The 22825-nt window shown below is 43.0% G+C and overlaps 1 long non-coding RNA gene across 1 annotated transcript in view; it reads right to left on the minus strand.

Moving 5' to 3' along the window:
• The window catches only part of LOC131762925 (uncharacterized), a 58649-nt gene that overhangs the window by 16123 nt on the left and 19701 nt on the right, over positions 1–22825 (minus strand). Inside the window, exons 3-4 of the long non-coding RNA XR_010842189.1 lie at positions 20016–20126; positions 16776–17018 (exon numbers count right to left, since the gene is read on the minus strand). This is a non-coding gene — a long non-coding RNA (uncharacterized lncRNA). The remainder of the gene's footprint in view (positions 1–16775; positions 17019–20015; positions 20127–22825) is intronic.

Consider the following 22825-nt stretch of genomic DNA (forward strand, 5'->3'; position numbering starts at 1 on the left):
TTGGAGAACACTCAGAGGACAGAAAAAGTCTAAATTTAACAGTGGCCTTAAACCATGCACTGATTTTTGTTAAGTTAAAAAAAACAAGGCATCTAAAAATATAGTATGTTTCATTTATAAGAAAGGAAGGGAGAAAAGAAGGAAGGGAAATAAAATCAAACAAATAAATAAATAAGGGAGGGAGAGAGAGACACAGAAGTTTTGTAAGGAACAGAGTGCCTCTGGAAAGATAAACAAGGAACCAATAACAGTAGGGGAGGAAGTGTCAACAATGTGTTACTGGGCATGGGTGTGAAAAAGACAATTTTTTAAGTATATTTTGATTTTTATACCATTTTGTGCTTATGTTATATATGTAAATATTAAAAATCTGGCCCCAGGATCTTAGGGAAAGAGCTGCCTTTCGGGTCATGTTTCTGTGGAAGCAGAGCCCAGAGGATAGGTCCATGGACTTAGTCCCTCAGCAGAAGGCCAGAGGGAGAGTGTTTGGGTTCCCTGGGCAGCCTGACAGTGGAGAGGAGATGCTGCTAAAAATTCAAGAAAAGGCAGGATTTGAGGAGGTAAGAGAGGGAGACTCTGGCCACATGTCTGCTGAGATCAGAGAACTGTAGAGTTCTGCAGAACCTGGAATGAGAAGCAGTGTTAGCCCTGCCCTCCCCACCCCGATTCTGCACAAAGTAGGGCAAGGGGGAGCTTGCTGAATGCTGTCGTTGCATCGTGCTGGGGGGTGGGGGGGTGGGGAGTGACCTGATTTGACCTTTGGGTTGCAATTGTAAAGAGGCAGAAAAGCATTTCTGTTGCAGTGGAAGTCTATTGGGAGGCCCGTGAGTAGGTCTGGAAGGCCCAGCCTCGACCTCTAAGAGGTTGTTACCATGAGGGGAAATAGGCCTTCCCTGGGGATTCATTTCAGCTATAAACACCTAATTCTGTGAATCAGAAGTAATAATAACAGCTATTCTTTTGAAGCCCCTAAAATGCGCCAGATGTTCACCAGGACATCACTAGGTAGCTGGTTTTCCCATTTCACAGAGGAGGTCATGGAACTTCATTGATACAGAGAGACTTGCCTGAGGTTCCTACGGCCAATGGCAGAGCCAGTCCAGATTCAAACTCATGTGTCTCACCTTAAACTCCATCCTCTTTCCATGGAGAAGGCACCCTGCCCCCTGATCCTGAGGCTCTTTCTCACCTGATGACATCAATGGGTAAGTGTCAGGTGATCCTATTTGGGGTTAAAGTATACCAGCATTAAAAGTGGGCTTTATTTTTAAGTATTACATATACCAGATTATTGGAAACTAGATGTTGTATCTGTTCCACCCAAGAGGAACTAGTTTAAATTGGAATCCTGATTCTCTGGAAAGTACTAAGAGCTTTCATTTAATTACTTATGTATGTGAAGTTCTTTAGCCATCTTTTCTCATGCTACCAGAAACGTGGTAGATAAGGCCAGAAACCAAAGACAGATCCTGGAATAAACTGCTTGACTTGAGCCCTGATTTGTCTGGGAAAGTCTGGCATTCCCTTTCTTTCTTCCTGTGAACGACAAGACCCCTCCTCTTACTGCTGATGGTATGTGGGCATGGCCATATCGATATTTATGCCCTGTAAGCCCCTGGTTCTAAGTTCAGAAACCATTTCATTCTTCATGCTGAGCCCATTCAGGGCTGCTCTCTGGTCCATGGGACTAGCTGCAAAGATGAGTGATGGGGGCCCATTCAACTCCACCATCACAAAGGAAGTTTGTACCCTGGGATGAAATACAACTACCTGCTCAGATTACCTTTTCTTGCATACTGTCATGGTTATTGCTATTATAATTAGGAAGATTTTAAAAACATTCAGAAAACAAACCTGAGAGTGATTGATTTTGCTGCCCCTAAGACACCAAGTTAGGAATTGAAAGCAGACCGTTGTGATTTATATCCGCTCGACCCCAAGGAGGGACATCTGTTGCATCATTTTAAAGGGATTTTTGGCAACTTCAGGAGTGTGACGTGGGCTGTCTGCATTCCCCTGGGCTCTGCAATTGAGTAGAAGAGGCCAGGCCTGTGGTTGCTGTTCAAACGGATTTAACAGGAAAATTCGTTGCATCTAGCCAGATCTTTTGGGTCAATATTACTCTTTTTCTTAAATCTTTAATTTGCAAATTGTTCATTGCAAAAGTTAAGTAAAAACATCCCCTCCCCAACCCCACACCATACCAGTGGTGACCACTGATAACTCATCCCAGGCTAAGGGAGGGTGGGCTACCTTGAACTCAGTACCGCTAAGACTGCACCCAATGGGGGAAGACAATTACCACCCCACCGAAAAAAATCAAAACAAGGTGTTGTTACTGGAAGAAAGGAAGCCCGGATGCCAGGCAGCCCAGAGCCAAAAAAATGTCCACCATATGCAGAAGTCAAAGCTCAGTAGAAAGAGTAAAGCCAACCTCTACGTTTTGACATACAGTGGGAATACACATTGTTAATCTTCCCAATTTCCCAATGAATATTTATAATCAAAACTCACATGTACATCTAGTCATCTTTGCTGATACTTTAAATTTTCTTACAGGAATCCAAGGGGAGAAAGGAAGTGAGTGCCTGACCGAATTGAGGAGGGGGAAGGAGGAGCACTGTTGGAAGAGAACAGAAAAACCAGATGCATCAACATTATGAATAGAAATTCTCCTGGGTCCCTGGCCCCATCATGGTTGCACTAGGATGTGCCATATTAAACCTCATAGGTGACAGGACCTGTTCTGGGTGCTAAAGATACAGAGACAATTTTTGCCAACACTCCCCTGCCTCTAACTGGGTAGAGGGGAGCATGGGAGAGGGAAGGTGGGTAACCACTGCACAAATAACCATAGTCCCAGAGTGCTAAGTGCTTTCGTAGAGGAAGACACAAAGTGCTCTGAGAGCAGAGAATAGAGAGTGATGAATTATTCCTGGGGAGGAGAAGTTTTCCAAGCTGAGGGGTGGAGGAAAGCTGGAGGTCCAGAGGTCAAGAGTAGCACTGACCTTGCCTAAAGCATGAGCCTAAGTGTGCTGGGGAAATGGTGAGGCTCTGAGCACCCCTGCCTTCTCTCCTCCTGTTTTTATCCTCCCACCCCTGATAGTTCAATTATTTTGTTACAAAATCTGAATTCTCAAAGAACTACTCTAAACTTCTGTGATGGAAAAAGTAGAAGGGCTGATTCCCATATTCAGCTGATTTGAGTAAACCCCTAACGACCATGCTTTCGTTTTTCCATCTTGTCTCTATAGAGTTGGGGAAAGATTTAGAAGGCTATCTGCTTGTAAGTCCATCCATCAAGTGGCTTTGGTGGCATGTGAAATGGCATTTCTTTATTAAAATCCCCACATGCTATACAGTAACATATTGGGACAGGCTGTCTTATACCAATTTCCCATCTCCCAGGGGAAAAGAAACATCCTGTAAGGAGGTCATTTTGAGATGGTCCCAGAGTGTGACTCACTGGAGGGAAATGCCAAAAGCTTTGGGGCAAAAATAAACAAAAGTGAAAAAAATACATCAATTCTGTCCAAAAAAAAAAAAAAGACTGGGAGTGGTGTTGCACTGGAAAATTGAAGCTGATCTTGAGCAGGACAGAGGGAATAGTGGAGAGGGATTTTGTTTAGTAAATTAGGTAGTTTGTTCAGGGTGAAATTGCACCAGCATATACTTTCCTGGGTATAGGGCTGTGAGGGACACAGGGAAAGGGATCTCTAGTAAGACACGGCTACCTCAAATGAGCTCCTTCTACCCCCAAAAATCTTAACATTTGTTAGCCTAGAACCTAAGAGGTTCTAAGAATATTTAAAAGCTCTAGTTCTAAGGTCTTCAAGAGTTCTAGTTTCTTATGCACCGAGAGATGTAATTCTCTTTTGGCCTCTTAAGTAAACCAAACTCCATGTAGCTTTGCTTCTAGATCATACTCTTCCCTTGATGGGTGGTCAGAGAGTAAAAACGATGCACCAGCCCAGGGAGCATGTGATTTTGAACCCCAATTCCAAATTTTCTGGGATTTTCAACTCTTTAGTGGAATTTTTTCTCCCTGGGCTTAAGTAGAGTAAAAGGAGTTGATAGTCACATATTCAATTTGGAAACATTACAAAGACAAGGAAAAGAATTCAATAAACTTGAGTTATTAGAATACACCCAGTTATGAAAACTGGAATTGGGTGTTTTAAAAACACTAGTGCCAATCATTAGAGAAATGCAAGTTAAAACCACAATGAGGTATCACCTCACGCTGGTCAGAATGGCCATCATCAAAAAATCTAGAAACAATAAATGCTGGAGAGGGTGTGGAGATAAGGGAAACCTCCTGCACCGTTGGTGGGAATGTAAATTGATACAGCCTTTGGATACAGCCTACATTGTTCTCTATGGAGAAAAGTATGGAGTTTCCTTAAAAAGCTAAAAATAGAACTACCATACAACCCAGCAATCCCACTACTGGGTGTATAACCTGAGAAAACCATAATTCAAAAAGAGTCATGTACCACAATGTTCATTGCAGCACTACAGCAGGACATGGAAGCAACCTAAGTGACCATCAACAGATGAATGGATAAAGTAGATGTGGCACATACGTACAATGGAATATTACTCAGCCATAAAAAGGAATGAAATTGAGTTATTTGTAATGAGGTGGATGGACCTAGGGTCTGTCATACAGAGTGAAGTAAGTCAGAAAGAGAAAAACAAATACCGTATGCTAACGCACATATATGGAATCTAAATAAACGGTACTGATGAACCTAGTGGCAGGGCAGGAATAAAGACGCAGATGTAGAGAACGGACTTGAGGACACAGTCGGGGAAGGGGAAGCTGGGACGAACGAAGTGAGAGAGTGGCATTGACATATATACACTACCAAATGTAAAATAGATAGCTAGTGGGAAGCAGCTGCATAGCACAGGGAGATCAGCTCAGTGCTTTGTGACCACGTAGAGGGGTGGGATACGAAGGGTGGGAGGGAGACGCAAGAGGGAGGGGATATGGGGATATACGTATACATATAGCTGATTCACTTTGTTGTACAGCAGAAACTAACACAACATTGTAAAGCATTTATACTCCAGTAAAGATATTAAAGAAATAATAAAAACACTAGTGCCAACAATTCCCAAGGAATTATCTTTTGGTGAATACTGGTAAGGCTAAGAATGCAGAGAGATTCTTCTTATTATTTCCTGCTTCTCACTCCACACAAATCCCTAAATTCCCAACAGAGGTACCATCAAATAAAAACAAGAGATCAGATCTAGAGAGATAGGGGAGGCATGCTTGGAAAAGACCAAAAGGAGGTAAATAGGGATGGGTCCTGAACCACCAGGGCAGCATGTGGTGCCCTCCCCAGAGAGTGAGATGGATTTTAGGGCCCCCCTTTCTCCCCTGCTCCCCTTGTAGATGCAACAGTGGCCTGGAAGGCCCAAGTACCACTGGTCTTCATGATGAGCTCTTTCTCCCCTCTGCCCAAAGCCAACAAGTAAAGAAAACAACTTGGTATTATGAGTGGAGGGCAGGTGATGATGGGCTTCCCTGGGGACAGATGTTCAACACTGGGAAAGATAGCAGAGGAGTTGGGAATGTTGTCAATGAATAGTTGCTACTTTTCCATGTTTATGATGTTGAAGGATTCTGGCATCTTAATAAATCCCCAAAAAACAAATTCCTAATGAAAGGCATAACAATATGTAAAGAAGAGAAAACTGTCTAGCAGAAAACAGAGAGAGTGATAAAACTAATATATGCCTCAAAATGGATATACAATGTCAAGGCTATTCCTTCTCACATCTTCCTGAATAGTTTTCATAAAACCACTATCAAAGGATTCTATATTTATTGGAGAGAAAACTGCATGGGTCTGCCCTGCTGTTCCTCAGGAGTTGACTGTATGTTCACCAGAGCAGTTGTTTCAAACTGTGCCTGGGCTCAAGTTCCAAATGACACACTGACTGCTCTCCTTACTCTCAGCAAGTGGCCTTGACCCCTAGTCTACTGAGACGATCAAAAGGATCCGACACTGGATCCCTGTTTTCCTTCTTCACCCAAACATGCTGCTGCAACATCATTGCCCATATTCCCTTTCTACCATGGCAAAGTTATGACCTCTCTTCAGAGCCTCTCACCCACAGCTCCAACTTTCCGGATGGAAACTCAGATTTGACGTGTCCAGACTGGTCCTCTTTCCCTCCAAACCAGAAGTTCCTCTTAGTTTTTCTTTGTCTGCTGAGAACACACGCATTCTTGCAATCACCATCCTTCTCTTGCCTCTCTCTCCGATTCAACCAGTGGTCAAATCCTGTTTACTCTACTTCAGCAATGTCTTTTGCATCTCTGTTCTTTTCCTTCCTGTTTCTAGACTATTGCACAGCCTACTGAAAATTCCCTCTGTTTCTAGCCTTACCATCACCAGCCCCAACCATTAATCCATCCTAGACAGTGCTGCTATTTCATTTCCAAACATACAACTCTAATCTATTTACTCGCTCTCTGACTCAATGGCTGCCAAGTACTTTCGAGTTAATATCAAAACACCCTGACTTGGGGACTTCCCTGGTGGCACAGTGGTTGAGAGTCCGCCTGCCGATGCAGGGGACACGGGTTCGTGCCCCGGTCCGGGAAGATCCCACATGCCGCGGAGCGGCTGGGCCCGTGAGCCATGGCCGCTGGGCCTGCGCGTCCGGAGCCTGTGCTCCACAATGGGAGAGGCCACAACAGTGAGAGGCCCGCGTACCGCAAATAAATAAATACACCTATCGCAACTTTTCCCTTGAGGAAGAGAACTTCAATTCAACTCAATATTTATTGAGTGCCCACTATGTGACAGGCACTGTTCTAGATGGACAGAGATATAGCAATGAACAATCCTGAAGACCCCTCCTCCAAGGCATTACATTTTGGTGGCAGGTCAGTGTTCAAGTGCACACGTACCTACAGAGATACATATTGACAAATGCCATAAAGAAAATCAAAGCACAACGGGGAATCTGGTGTGGTGGGAGGTGAGGGCATGATTACATCGGGTGGTCCGGAAAGCCCTCCTGATGTGCTGACATCCGAGCTGGGTGTGAAGGAAGGGCAAGAGGGAGCCTCGCCCATACCTGAGAGCGTATACTACCAACACTGCAGGACCAGCTGGGAGTCCTGGGCCTGTGAAGGGAATAAGAGCTCAGGATCTCATCCTGGAGGAGGGGCCGGTGCTGTCAGAGTCACGGAGGCAGTAGTTCAAGGTAAAGCCCTGGAACGTGCTCAGCTTTGCTCCCTCCACCGGGTGTCACGCACAGTGGTGTGCTCAGGAAGTATTTAACTGAAGGCGCGGGGGGCGGGGGGTGTCCAAGCATCACGCACCGCTATTTATGCCACGTTGAGAAGTAACAGATAACACATAAAAATACGAATAAATATGGGACGTAAAAATGATCCATAAGCTCGTAGCCCAGATATAACACATTTTAAACTTTTAATACTAGTCCTTCTAGTCATTTATTATTTGTAGATCCTATTTCATTTTGCATTTGAGACAACAGTATGTCCTGTTGTCTTCAATTAATCCTACTGCGATTTTTAATAACATCCACTAACTCACTGAAGATACTTGTGTATCTCTAACCGGTTTCAGCAGCTTGGACAAAGTGGTCACAAAGCGACTGATTCTTTCTTAAGGGCCACAGGAGGTGCTCAGAAGCCAGTGAATTTTATGAGGAGGGGGATCTATGAGCCACCAAACCTGTAGACTGAGACAGAGGGACAGCGTGGATCTCCTGGCTGCAGGATGCCTGCTGCTCTCTAATACAGGGAATGCCCCCAGCTTCCCTGTGCAGAGGGTGTGGTCATCATTAGCAAGATGGTGCCTGTGAATTCTCCCCCTGTCCCTCTGGTCTTGAGGCATTGGAACATTTCCTAGAGAGTCATTTTGTTCTTCTTGGGTCTCTGTTTTACCTCTAGTAACTGCTCCCCCCTGTTCCCAATGCTCTCTCTGGAAAAATGATTCAGCTCAATTCAGTGTCTACAACTTGTGGCTTCCTAAAAGAGCCGGACTGTTTTGTAACACAAGGAAACATAGCTCAAACCGAGTCAAAACACCTATGAGAAAATGTATTTATTTTCAATGTCCAGGATTATAAACTCTTCAGCTATTTAAATAAACATGTGCATGGGTTTAAAAAAAATCAGAAAGGACTTAACAGAAATCAAGTCTAAGCTCTTCTCTGATGCAGCCTCCCATCCTTCCATCTGCTTTTCGGGACAGCTCTTTCTGGAAGAACTGTAGGACCTGTGCTGAGGTGTCCTCTTAGCCCCCGGAGAAATATAATGGGTGTGTTCATGGCCCAAAAGGAAGACACCATTAAGTTTGTGTAGAGTAAATGCAGATTTTTACAGGTGAATCAACACTGTTATACCTTGAGGATGTTTTGGGCTGGTTGTTGAAGCCACCTTTTTGCCCATGAGCAACAAATTAATTTATTCAAGACTTGCATTACTAAAAGGAAAACAAAACTAAGGCAGGGCAAAATTAATGGGAAATTTAAGAAAAGAAAATCACAACCACCAACAAACAACACTTAGTTTGGCTGAGATGATTAGAGCCAGATGGAGGGGGGAGCCCAGGTGACCAGATGGTTGGGACGTTGTCTAAGGACATAAGCGGCTACGCATCAGCCAGCACAGTGCCAAACCTTCAAATCACTTGCGGTAGCAGAGAAGTATTTCCTTTCTTCCTCTCTCTCTCCCTCTTTCCTTTTTCAGCAATGGAGACGTTCAAGGTTGGAGCTCTTTCAAAATGAGAAGGCACAGTGGGACGGAGCTGGGTACCAAAACTGAGGAGCAGGGTGGGTGGAATAGAGCAAAGCATCTAGGACTTTAGTCATGATCACTCTCCCAAAATTCTGGATTTCAAAATAAGCCTCCCTTCTCAGAGATAATAAAAGGTACATTTGGCTGCTCTAAGGCTGTCCTACAATCAATTCCTGGTGGGCTGTTAGACATTTTGATCTTAACCAGACCTGTACAGATCCTCCATCTAATTCTATCATGTGGCTTCTAATGTCTTCGTATGTAGCCTCTGGCAACAAAGCCATTTTCCAATTGCTAATATCCTCTCCCTTCAGCACTCATCCTGCCAGAATCATTTACAGCTCCATGTCTGAACCTCCCCAGAAAAGAGACTTTTTTCTCTTCAATGAGATAGTTTCCGGAAAACAACACTTTGCACAGGATGAATGAATATAAAAGTTCTGTTCATTACAATTAGCACAACAGTGAAGAAATTCAGGGACCTCGGTGCTACATAAAGGAAAAGAATGCCGCAGAAGTTCTTTATGTAGTATTTTAAAATTTATGATTCTTATCACATTTGCGACTTCACCCATTTAGTGAAGAGCCCTAGTTGGTTCATCGTAACAACGCTTTGTTAAAGTTTCAATTCACTCCAGAAGCCCTTACGAGAAGCTTGCATGAGCTCTATAAAGACAGGGACTGTGGTCTCTTGTGTTCAACCCCGTACTCATACAGCTTCTAATAGAGTAGCTGGCACTTCACGAGTGTTCATTAATATTTACTGTTGAATGAACCGAGGTATTTTCTAATGGGAAACTGAAAGTCTGGCCATCGTTTAATTTGTGGTGTTTTGTGTGAAACAGAAGTGTTTATCTATCTTGGGATTAAGAAGGGAAATTCTAGTTTCACTCTTAGGAAGCAACAAGGCTCTTAAAATAGATTTTTATCTAGCTTACTTTAAAATTGCGATCTACCACTAGGTATTTAGAAAGTCAACCCTTTCTTCCATTACAAATAAAAATTCCATCTTCTGTCATAGCAGTACTCCTTTGTCAGCTACAAGCTAAGCCCTGTCTGTAATAACAACATATTGCTCACCCTATGTTATGCCTAACAAGAGGATTCTAGGCTCGGAGAGAAGGGACAGACTTCAAATTACATATGCTAAGATGACATTTTCTCAATTCTCTTCTTCATCTTTGGGGAAACAAAACAAAAGTAGAATGTACAGTCCCCAAATACTCCATGTTGTTTTATTTTTAATCATTCTTAGCTTTTGATGCAGCGGTTGAGGATTTGAGAAAATACAAAATTTCCACCTCTTCTTTTCACTGTTAGAAGAAAGCTGGTTTAATAGAACTCTAACTACTGTTGGCCAAATCCCAGATGAAGCTGTGCAGTGATTCTGAAGTGACTCTTTAAAAGTCTCTCTTATTTATAATGAAATTATAAACTAAAATCGAGACTGTTGTAGAATCTTTTCCCAGAAAGAAAAATCTGTTCCAAATGTGCTGACAGCTAAAGAGAAAACCAGTGGTGCTCCTGACAGGAAAACTGGGCTGGCATGAAAGAGGCAGAACTGAATCCTCTGACTGAAATTCAGATGGAGATCTAAGAGTCTTCTGGGTTTTCTTTGAACCTGAGCATAGGGAATACATACCAGCAAGAGGTAAAACCAATTCGTGTTGATGTCAGACCTGGTACTTCTAATAGCACCTTCCTCTGCCTCACAACTTGCATGTGGAATTCCCATGAAAAGAAAAGCACATGCATTAAGAGATCTCCAATGGGCCGTTGAGGATTTGCGGATGGAATTTCCATGTTCCTCCTGTTTTGATAGTTTTAAAACCAATTACCATGAAATGTGGATGTGATCCAATTGTGGACTTAGCCTGTGGATGTGGCTATCAAGAAAATGAGCATATCAATGGACCATTTATCTTGGATAACTGCTGTTTAATCTATTAAATGTCCAGCATAAACTATTTTGTTAACTGTAGTAGAAGTGATCATAAATCATTGTTATGTGTGATTATTGCTGAAATATAAAAAATTAAAAATTTTCCTTTTCATGCATGCCTTATCATTTTTTTGGACTATTTGGAAATATAATTAATGCATATCTTCTCAGATTCAGCCTCATAACAGGAAATGTGATTTAACAGCATTTAAGCTTCTGAGAGTTAAATGGACTTGGCTATTTATTTCTCACTGCATTAGCTGGGTAATTAGAAATGTATTTTGTCAATCTGACTGACAATGAGGTTGACAATATAAGAGCATTACCACCAAAAGCAGCTTTGATTTTTGCCTTTAATTAGAATTTTCATACCATAGCAGCTTAGATTTGCCAGGGATTCTTGCTTTAAAGGGATTATGTTGAAGATTGTAAAAGTAGAAGCCTCGTGAAAAAAGCCTGGATATTCATCCTAGGAACTGCATTGGCCAAGTTGCTTGTGAATGTTTGAAGATTCCTGTCACACTATAAGTTGCTGTGAAAGTGCAGAGCAGCTAAAGAAAAATCCTCCCAAGGAAAAGGCTGATTGGGAGTTGGCATGGCAACTGTAAACAGGACCCAACCTTTCCCATTTTAGAAAATTCAAATAAATCTAAGAGCTGGAAGTAGAATGCCAGAATGATCTGAATACCTAAAAGATGAGAAGATAGCAGAAGTGCTGTTTAATTAAAGAAGATACAATCGGAAGACAGAGAAGAAGGATGGTGTTAGCAAAGAGCTAAAGAGGCCTTCATTCTTTCGTCTAGCGGAAGCAGGATATCAGATGGCTGAGATGGGGACTGAGGCAGCCTCGTGGGGACGAGGGCATTGTGCTGGGCTGGGCAGCCTTCCAGCCCCGAGGTGGACCAAGGGGACAGGCTGCACAGGCGGAATTAGAGCACCACCCACAAATCAATTAAAATATTTTATAATGAAGGGAAAATGGTTTCTAAGGAGCACTGCCTCCAGGAAACGGATCTGGAGTAAGACCAATAATAAAATTAACTGGGCCTCAATTTGAGCCACAACGCTATGTGGCAGTGTTAGCTGCGTCATCGGCTTCTTTCTCAAGAGAAAACCTGAGCCCCATTCGCATGAAGGCATGTAGGGCTCTTCCCAGACTGCCAATCAGATGTCACATTCAGATGACATTAATTGTAAGGGAAGAGGCACTACTAAAACTTCTCCCCACACCCCATTAACATATTCAAAAGGTGATATAAGATCCAGCCTCAAGGTGCTTGAAATTCGTTGGGAAGAGATAAGACTAGGGTATATGTGGACAATACTTTAGAATATTTATTAAGCAATAAATAACTAGCTGCAGATGGACACTCTCTAGATTCTAGAGTCTAGTTGAATCTCATTACAGCCATTGAGATCCCTGCATAAGAACTTTAGCAGGTATCGTTCCAGATTGAGGAAGAGACAAACATTGCCAAATATATGCCTTGACGATACTTTCCTAAAATGGAAATGTCTTTATTGCCCTTACTGATTAAGAAAGAAGATTGAGAGCAACTTAAATATCCATTATCTGGGTCTTCTTATATAAATGACACATTTTTGTTTCTTTTTTTAAACTAGAGAATGAGAAAGCTGACTTTGTTCTGATACAGAAAGATCTCTGTAGCACTCGGTGTCCGAACAGGAGAGTAGAAACCACTGTATATATTTCAAGCAGAGAAGGTTGCAGTGTAGGGAACTGGTTAAAAACTGCTGGAAGGGCTAGGAGCAGAGAAAGAAGGCAGCTGTAACCTAAAGAATGGGAAGCTGCCACTGTCCCTCGGCTGGATCCTATGAGTGGCTACTTACTGCCAATGTTGCTGAAACACCCCCAGGCTTGTGGAGCTTGTAGCACAAGCAGTCACGCCCAGCTGCACATCCTTGCTGCTGCCAGTAGCCGGGGAAATGATTCATCTCTTTCTCTCACACTGGGACCTACTACCTATGCCTCCCAGTGGAAGAAACTAACATGAAATTGGCCAGATGAGTGAGTCTGGAAAAGGGGATGCAGAGTGTCTAGAAGGATGAATTCGGACCTAACAGCCAAGAGACACAATCTGGTATATCCATTCTTTTGCTACTCAGATCCACGCATTCCATTGTATCCATCCAACGTCATACTTCCACGTCATATAAATGAATGTAGGCTCACTCCGCCCCCAAAAGGGGTGTAACACAGAGTGGTACCACTAGAAGAGGCAGCCTCAGCCACTGTATTGAGCTCTGGGTGATGTCAGTTCTCTTTTAGTCACCACAGCACCTTGGATATTCCTTAACCTAAAGACTAAATTGTAAATTTAACCACCAGCGACACTCAGTGTTATGCTTAACAGGCAAAGAAGAAAAGGCAGAGTTGCAATAGTTCTTGTTTTGGTAACTGGTAACAAAACTAGTTGATTGATAATGATAATCGTTGAATAATAATTGTTTAATGAGCTTCTTCCAGTGTCTATCCCATGTTCCACTTGCCTTTGACCAACACTTGAGTTGTTTGGGGTTCCTTCCTGGCAAGATGATTTAAACCTTCCTTTCTAAGGAGTGTGACTATTCCAATAACGTTTTTTTCCATAACGGAAAGAGTTCAATGTAATAAACTTGCTACTAGGTGGCTGGCTGGTCCCCCTGGGGAATGACGCCGCATCAGGGCTCAGCATTAGTCTCTGCTGTCAGCAGCGTAGGCATCCAGCAGTGACAATAGCCAGAGCAGCCTTGCTGAGGGGAAGTCCATATTGTTGAGCCCACACGTGACTTGGATTCCTGCCACAATGGCCACCACATCCTACATGAGCCTACTGAGCAAGCCTCAGGGTGGCTGGGAAAGGGGCTGCCTGACATCCACAAAACGGGCATCCCGTCCAATTGGTTACTGAGCGCCTCATCACGGATGCCCTACGGTGAGCATTCACATATGAGGGTGCCCATATTTAGAGATTCATCTGCAAACGTCTTCCTCAGACTCCTGTGCCACCAATATACCAAACCACTAGTCACCCACGAATTGGCATATACCCCTACTCTGGCCATCTCTCCATCCAGACAAAGTGGACAACTGCTCAGGGTTCAGCCTTGAGAGAACTTCTCTTACCCCATCCCTGCTTCGGGCTATAATGCTTCTACAGTCCACATCTATCTGATGCCTTCAAATTGTAAGGGACCATCTGTGAACCTGGTCCAAACAGTTTCTTCCTCCGCCATCTGTCAATCCCCAAAGGACAAAGGTGTGGGTTCAGGGAGACTTACAGTGCAGCAAGAGGAGGTGCTATGGGAGTAGGAGCTGCCTACTCACGGAGCTCACCTGCACATTCAGGACCTGCTCAACTCCAGGTGTACACTACCTACACTGGACGACAATTGCTGCTGTGTACACCAGCCGTATGGCTTGGTGGGTCAGTGTATTGCTGCAAAACAAATTATCCCCAAACTTAGCAACAAGCATTCATCATCTCTCATGGTTTCTGAGAGTCAGGAATCCAGGAATAGCTTAGTTATAGAGATCCGGCTCGGGGTCTCTCACGACGTTGCAGTTAAGTGTCAGCCAGTGCTTTACTCACCTCGAGGCTTACCTAGACATGCTGTAGGCCAGGGATTCTCAAGTGAGGGCAATTTTGCTCCCCCAAGGATATCTGGCGATGTCTGTAGAGATTTCTGGATGTCACAACCGGGGGTAGAGGCCAGGGATGCTGCTAAACAACATCCTACAATTCGCAAATAGCCTCCCACATCGAAGAATTATTTGTCCCCCAAATGTCAACACTGCTGATGTTGAGAAACGCTGCTAGGGAGGCTATTTTTGCTCTGGTCCCCTGCCGCCAGCCGCGGCGGGTCCTCAAATTGCAGCAACGATCGACGAGAGGGGGTAGGGAACTGAACGCACCAAGGTATGGGATCAGAAGGGCACCAGCAACTGATGGTTGCAAGGCAAGTTTAACAACAAAGCGTAGCCGTATATATACCCCTAAAGCAGGGAATTTGCTTAGTCACGCCTTATCAGCATCAGCTGGTTGATTGGCTTCTCGGCTTAGTCATGCCTTATCGACATCAGCTGGTTGATTGGCTTCTCGGCTTCTCCCTCAAAGGCACCAATTTCCCCTCCAGGGTTGCTTTTCCTAGCTTTAGGGAACAACCAGGGACTCCCAGTAACTGAGCAGGTTCCTGGAGCGATTTGGCCAAAGGCCATCTCCTTTTTTACGTTCATACCATAAAGTCCAGGATGCATACCAAGGAGAGTACAATCGGGCCCTGAGGCTTATGAGGGTCTTAATGGCGCCTTCCTCAGAGGGCAGTGCTCGCCGCAGTCCCCACACAAAACTTGGCGGCTTTGTGGATTACTCAAATGTTGCTTTGAACAATACACTCAGAAAGAGCCTATGTTATCCCCAAAATCAAGAGATAGAGAACACTGTAGCTCTTTCTCAGTGGTAGGTGGTACAAAGTATAGCAATTTGCCCTTCAGTTTGGAGAGGAAATGCCAACATTTCTCAGACCACTGGACCCCTAAGAAACTTCACTGAGGTCGTAGGCCTTTGACTTTTCTTGGAGTTTCTCTCCCACCCTCTGGCATACATATGTCTTACTAAGGCATCTAGAGTTATGTGCTGCTTCCTGCTCACCATGTCGATAATGTAATATATTAGCATGGTGTTCTGGGGAACATCAAGATGATCAGGGACCCTGCAGACTAGATCTTGTCAGACAGCGGAAGAGTCACAGAGGTCTGAGGTAAGACAGGGAGGGTGTTTTGCTGATCCTGCTAATTGGGAGCAAACTCTATCTGGTGATCTTTGCTAATTTGGTATTGAGGGAAAAAAAAAAAAAGCAACTGCCAGATCAATAGTTGCCTTCAAAGTACCAGAAGCAGTGTTGTGTTATCCAGTAAAGAGACTACATCTGGTCCGGTACCTGAATGATTCTATAAGAATCCATAGTCATTCTCCAATAACCATCTTCCTTCTGTCATGCCAAACAGATAAGTTAAATGAGGATGTGGTGGAACAACCCCTGTATTGTTCGAATATTAGATGGAAATACTGATCTCTGCAATTCTCCCAGGGATGTGGTATTGCTTTTAGTTTACTCTTAGGTAAAAAGAGGAAATTCCAGGTAGCTTCCGCATGGTCCTGCCTACCATAATAAGGCTCATCACCCAGGTCAGGGAATCAATACAGGGGTTCATTTAGTTGCTGAGGACACCTATTACAGCTCTACTCAGGGATGGGAAAATAACCATAGTGGGGGTGAGTAGACCCACTGTGAGGCAGCCACACACCAAAGTTTCATTTATTATTTGATCACCACACGAGACCCCTACCCCCAACCCCTCTCCGTGGTCCAGAGGCATGTTGGAGCTTTACAGATTAGCATCGACTCAGAACTAATGTCTAGAAATTTCCCAAAGGCCTGGATATTCCCCCTTCCTCACTGCAGTTACCCTAGTTAATGGCTGCAGATCTTCTGGAGAAGACTTAAAGGAAGATTTACACTAGGTACTTACAGCAATGTTACAGGGTCCCTTCTCAAGGCTTCCCAGCCTCTCCTTCTCTTAAGGTCAGAGTTCTCAGACCTTAGCATGCACAGAACTCAGCTGAAGTGCCTGCTAAAACAAAGACTACTGGACCCTCCTGCAGAGTGTTTGCGTCCATGGGGCTGGGGGAGGGTCTGGACATTCGCATTTCTAACAAATTCCCAGGTGCTGTTGCCGATGCTACTCCTTGGACCCAGCTGCAAAATCAGTGATCCAGGCATTTCTGTGTCTTTGAAGTGATTCAGATCTGAGACCTGGGTGATGAGCTATGACTCTACATTGAACAACTCAGGTTTCTAGTCACTGGATCTAGAGATTTCCCAGTTACATAAATCAAGTGATTCCTAGTAGAATTCCAATCTGTTTTGGTCCTAGGGCCACCATGAACAATGAACAAACATCAAAGATCTTGTGTGCTGAAATACTCTGCTTGCTGCTGCAGACACTCTGCCCATTATAGTAACTGCACCCACCTTGCTGCTGGCTGTTAAGGGCTGCCACTTGGCTCTGCCCCACCAGAAGCCTGTCACTGATGGAAATCCAGAAGTCTATTTTAATGAAGGTGTCTTCTTTCATCGGTGGGTTTCTGAAGAATCCCCACATAAGAGAGTTACTGTAAAATATCTGCCGAGTCTGGAGAAGACTGACCACGATAATATCAATCGGGAAAGATCTTTTCCATTCTTCTTACCACTCTGTCTCCCCAGATCTCCATCCTGGAGAAGCCAGAAACTGTGGTTAGCATAATAGGGTAACGAGAGTAGAAGCCCTGCTTGGGCAAAAAGAGAAAAAGCTGATCACAACCCCACCCCTACTGCAGGCTTAGAGGATGAGAAGGTTTATCTGCAAAGCAAGGTTTTAATTATTACATGGAATTTAATTACTAAAATGAGTGGGTTTTTGCGATTTAAAGTGACTGACTGGAGATCCATTTGTATTATTGAAGAGTCACCAGACAACTCAGGGGTCTGCCTGAATTTTCATCTGGTGATGGTAAAGAAATATCCTATGGAATGGATTATAGAAGATACTTGGAAATACAAATAACGTTGCTTTGCAATTGAACCTTCTAAAACCCGCTTGTTCAATGTACCAGTTATGATGGCAAATGATGTGGAAACACACAGAGATGGTTATATCTCCATAGAGAAGGTAAGAGATAAGATGGCATGCTCCCAGACACAGCCACAGCTTCCCAGGTCCCCAAAGGACATAGGCAGCTGTGGATGGTACTGTCTTGAGCACTGAGGGTTCCACTGTAGCCTAGAAGTACACTCGTGGGCTTTTATTCCCTCCTGGCCCTGCCTCACATCTGTTTGTTCCCAAGACTCTGCTAACGTGCCTACACACTCATGGGGTGCAAAACACCCCCTGTGTTTCTGAGTGTTAACTAGGAGATTGGGTGAAATGAAATGCAATTTCACAGAGTATCACCCAGGAGGCTCAGACTTTAGATCTGCCTGCATTTCTTTCCTGAATGTCCCAAAACCAGTTCTTGGAAAGTGTATCATTTCCCCCCCTTTCAGTAAATGCTAAACAAGCATTTTAAATAAAGCATTTAAATATACAGATAAGTCCATTTCTGGATTCTGTTCTTTTCTTCCCTTAGATCCCTTAGCGTATGCCTGCATTGGCACCAGAAGAATAGCAAAAAGGCCAATGGGACTAGAGCAGAGAGAGAGGGGCAGAGTAATAGGAGATGAGATCAGAGAGGAATCTTCTCACAGGGTCGGGGAGAGTCACATTCTGCCTTTAAACCCTGTGAGCCATGGAAAGGTTCTGAGCAGGGGGTGATGTGATTTGATAGGTAATAATAAGATCACTCTGGCTGCTGTGTTGTTCTATGGAGAACAGATGGTGGGGGGCAAGAATGGAAGCAGGAAGTTATTGAAATAATCCAGGTGAGAGATGACAGCTGCCTGGGTCGGGGTGTTGCAGGTGGAAGTGCCAAGGCGTGGACAGAATCTGCATATATTCTGAAGGTAGAGCCAACAAGGTTTCCTAGTGGATTGGATGTGATGTGTGAACAAAAGCGTGAGGTCAAGAATGCTTCTGAGGTTTTTTGTCTGAGTTACTAGAAGGATGGAATGACTATAACCTGAAATGGGATAGAGTGTGGAAGAAAGAAGTTTTAGGGAAATACCACACTTTAGACATGTCTAATTTGAGATCCCTCTGATATGCAAGTAGAGATATCAAGTAGATAGTTCAACACACAAGTTTGTGTTTAGGAGAGAGATCCAGGCCAGGGATCAACCAGACAATTTGAGGTCTTTGAGACAGACAAGGTATTTAATGACATGTGGGTAGACTGGATTGCCAAAGGAGAGGCACAGACAGGGATGAGGTCCAAAGACTGGGACCTGGGGCACTTCAACATCAAGACGTCATGGAGGGACTTCCCTAGTGGCCCAGTGGTTAAGAATCCGCCTGCCAGTGCAGGGGACACGGGTTCCATCCCTGGTCCGGGAAGATCCCACATGCTGCGGAGCAACTAAGCCCGTGCACCACAACTACTGAAGCCCATGCGCCTAGAGCCCGTGCTCTGTAACAAGAGAAGCCACCGCAATGAGAAGCCTGCACACCGCAACAAAGAGTAGCCCCTGCTCGCCACAACTAAAGAAAGCCCGCGCGCAGCAATGAAGACCCAATGCAGCCATAAATAAATAAATAAACTTTAAAAAAAAAAAAAAGAAAAGAAACGAAAGGACGTCATGGAGATGGGAAGAAACCAACAAAGTTAAGTGAGAAGGAGCAGTTTGTATGGTTGAAGGAGAGTGCGGCATCACTGAAGCCAAGAGAAATGGTCCAAGAAAAACGAATGGCTCGGGCTTCCCTGGTGGCGCAGTGGTTGAGAATCCGCCTGCCGATGCAGGAGACACGGGTTCGTGCCCCGGTCCGGGAAGATCCCACATGCCGCGGAGCAACTAAGCCCGTGAGCCATGGCCGCTGGGCCTGCGCGTCCGGAGCCTGTGCTCCGCAACGGGAGAGGCCACAACAGTGAGAGGCCCGCATACCGCAAAAAACAAAACAAAACAAAACCGAATGGATCATCCCTCTCAAAGGCTGCTCACAAGCAGAGCAAGATGAAGACTAAGAATTCACCACTACTGAAGCAGTGGTCATTGGCAACTTGCCGGAAGCAGTTTTCGTAAAGTGGTGAGGCTGAAAGTCCTAACTGGAGAAGATTCAAGAAGACAGGGAAGAGAAGGATTAGAGACAGGAGTGTAGACATCATTTTTCTAGTAGTTTTGCCACAAAAGGGAAGCAGACAAATGGGGCAGTAATGGACTGGGCAAGTGGGGTCAATAAATGGTTTTTTTTCTTTTAAGATGCAAGAAACAACAGCATGTTCATATTCCGACTGGAATGATCCAGTAGAGCAGGAAACACTGATGATGTAAGAGAGTGAGGAATGAATTGCTAAAATCATGTATGGGCACCCATACAGGCCAACAGGCACCCTCAAACCCTTCTGGAGATACTACGTACTGGGTCAAGCATTTTGAAGGGTAATATGGCATTATGTATCAAAATTATAAATGCACATATTATTGGACACAGCAGTTTTATTTTCAAGATTCTATTCTGCAGATATTAGCATCTAGGTGCAAGGACACATTTTCACATTATTTATTAAATACTGTATATAATATCAAAAGCCTAGAAAAAAAACTTAAATGTATATGGATAGTGGATGGTTAAATCCATACCTGGAATACCATGCAGCATTGAAAATGAGCTTGATCTACATGTACTGTTCTGGAAAAACCTCCAAAAATACTTAAGTGAAAAATATCAAGGTACAGAAGAGCACATGGTACCTGTGAAAAAAGGGAGAGAATAAGATGATATGCAAAGATAGAGTTAAAAATTGATATAAAACATGTTTGTATGTGCATGGAACACTTCTGAGAGATGTGGACCTACTTCCCACTGGATATCCTTTTCTAATGTTTCAATTGTTTTTAAGAAGGGTGTTTATTATTTTTCATTAAAATTTAATAAAAATAGAAAAAAATCTTTGCTAAAAGGAAAAAAGTAAATTAAAAAATTCTGTCTATTACTTTATTAATGTAAAGGAGGTTTTCTTATATAATGTTTAAGGGAGAAATGCCATCATCTTCTAGGTTGTTTGGGAAGGAATAGGGGAAAAAAATCCTTTAAAATTGATTTTTACTGAAACAGCAAGGTCTTTACTCAATATTTGCAATACTGGGATATAAATTCTCATTATGTTTATCCAATATAAAAGATTTTTAGTTTCAAATATAATATTTTAAGTCAACTATAATTCAATTAAGAAAAAAAGATTTTTAGTTTCAAAGTGTATTTCTATTGGGCACACAATAAGCATCCCATAAAAACGTTTTGGGTTGAATCAGATCACTAATTAGATGAATGTCAACCGTAAGCATTGGGAAATGGAATTTAAATACAAAACATTATTGAGGCTCCCTTCTTTTAAAGGTGAGTTTGTGGGACTTCCCTGGCAGTCCAGTGGTTAAGACTCCACGCTTCCACTGCAGGGGGGCGCAGGTTCAATCCCTAGTCAGGGAACTAAGGTCCCACAAGCCGTGGTACTGCCAAAAAATAATAATAATAATAAATATGTAAGGTTTTAAATAAATAACGGTGAATTTGTAGGTGTGTATACATGTATGTGTTTTTAACATAGATTAGGATTTTTTCTTTTTCTTTTTAGTTTATTGGCTAGAACATAAGGGTGCTATGAACTAAACCAGAAAATTATTTTGATATAATTTAGCAAACCATTTAATTATATCATTAATAATGAGGAAGTTATCAATTAGGAACAGAAAGAAAAATGAGGAGACCAATCGGCAGTAGCAGAAATTATCCTTAAGGTTGGAGTTTAAAAACACACTTATACTGAATTCAGAGGATATTTTAAACACAAAGGTTCTCATATTAATAGTTCTTAAAAATAAAGAACTATCCATTAGATACTTCTGAAAAGGGAAAGTGGAAATTCATCATTTTTAGTGTGTCAGCCTGGAATCTCTTATTCAGTACTTTCATGAGCCACATTCATATTGAAGACCACATTAATGATCTTGATGGATGACAAGACCTTGAAGTGCCTTCTGAAACATCAGGTAAGACTGCATTCCTTTCTATATTTTTAGTATTAAGCATAATTATTGTAATCAAATCTTTTGAAACCTAGCACTCTATGCCACATAATAGCATCATATATAATAATCTTCTCATTTCCCAACCTTAAGGATATTTTAAGTATTAGGAATTCTCTGCTGTTTGTTTAAGCTTGCATGTTTTTTCTTTCCCTAGTTTACTGAATTATTTATTAGTTACACAGTATTCAGACTCCGTGCTAAATGCCACTTCTCTTTCATCTGGAGTACAAGTACCGTATTCTGTTTCATTGTCAATTTTAAAGCTCACCTGAAGTTAAGGAAGTAATCATTCATTGTGATAGAATTGCTGGGATAGTAGTATAAATATTTTCAAAAACATTGGGATTTTGCTTTTAACATTGGGTCTAGTTGCTGCTTTTTTGTTAATAGACAGTGATATACAGGCAATATATAAAAGCTTCACACTAAGGTGCAATTATTTGTAGGCGATCTGCACCCTGTCAGGCTTCCAAGATGAGAAAAAGCTGAAATGTGGTTTGCTGACAAAATGTTCATCTATTTGAATTTAAACGGGAATTGACTGATGAAGCATTCTTATACTTATATGAGAGTCTATGCAAGATGCCGTAAACCAGAATTTTTCAAATTTTATGGTGCAAAGGAATCAGCTGGGGATTTTGTTACCATACAAATTTGGGTTCACCAGTCTGGGGTGGGACCAGAGATTCTGCATTTCTAACAAGCTGATATTGTTGGTCCACAGACCTCACCTTGAACAGGAAGGTATAGAGTAGTCCTCAACCCTAGCTGCATGTTATGCGGGAATCTAAAAGAAATACAGATGTCCAGGTCCCACTTCAGATCAAGAGAATCAGGTTCTCTGGGCATGAGATTCAAGCACTGCTATTTTTTTTTTTTTAATGTTCCCAAGTGCTATGCACTGAATGTGGCCCCCTCAAATTCATATGTTGAAGCTGTAACCCCCAATGTGATAGTATTTGGAGATGGGACCTTTGGGAGGTAATTGGGTTTGGATGAAATGATAAGGTGGGGCCTTCATGGTGGCATTAGTGTCCTTATAAGGGGAGACACCAGAGAGCTTGCTCTCCCTCTCTGCCATGTGAGACACAGTGAGAAAGCAGCCACCTGAAAGCCAGGAAGAGAGGCCACACCAGAACCTGACTATGCTGGCATTCTGATCTTGAACTTCCAGCCTCCAGAACTGTGAGAAAATAAATCTCTGTTGTTTATGCCACACAGCCCCTGGTATTTTGTTATGGCAGGCTGAGCTAAGACACCAGGTGATTCTAATAATATGCAGCCTAGGTTAACAACCATTGTTGTAAAGGGTATTGAGGTGGCATGATCCTAACTCTGTTTTAGGATACTTACAACCTACTCGG

The sequence above is a fragment of the Kogia breviceps genome, chromosome 9 (assembly GCF_026419965.1).
Source record: "Kogia breviceps isolate mKogBre1 chromosome 9, mKogBre1 haplotype 1, whole genome shotgun sequence".
NCBI classification, from domain to species: domain Eukaryota; kingdom Metazoa; phylum Chordata; class Mammalia; order Artiodactyla; family Physeteridae; genus Kogia; species Kogia breviceps.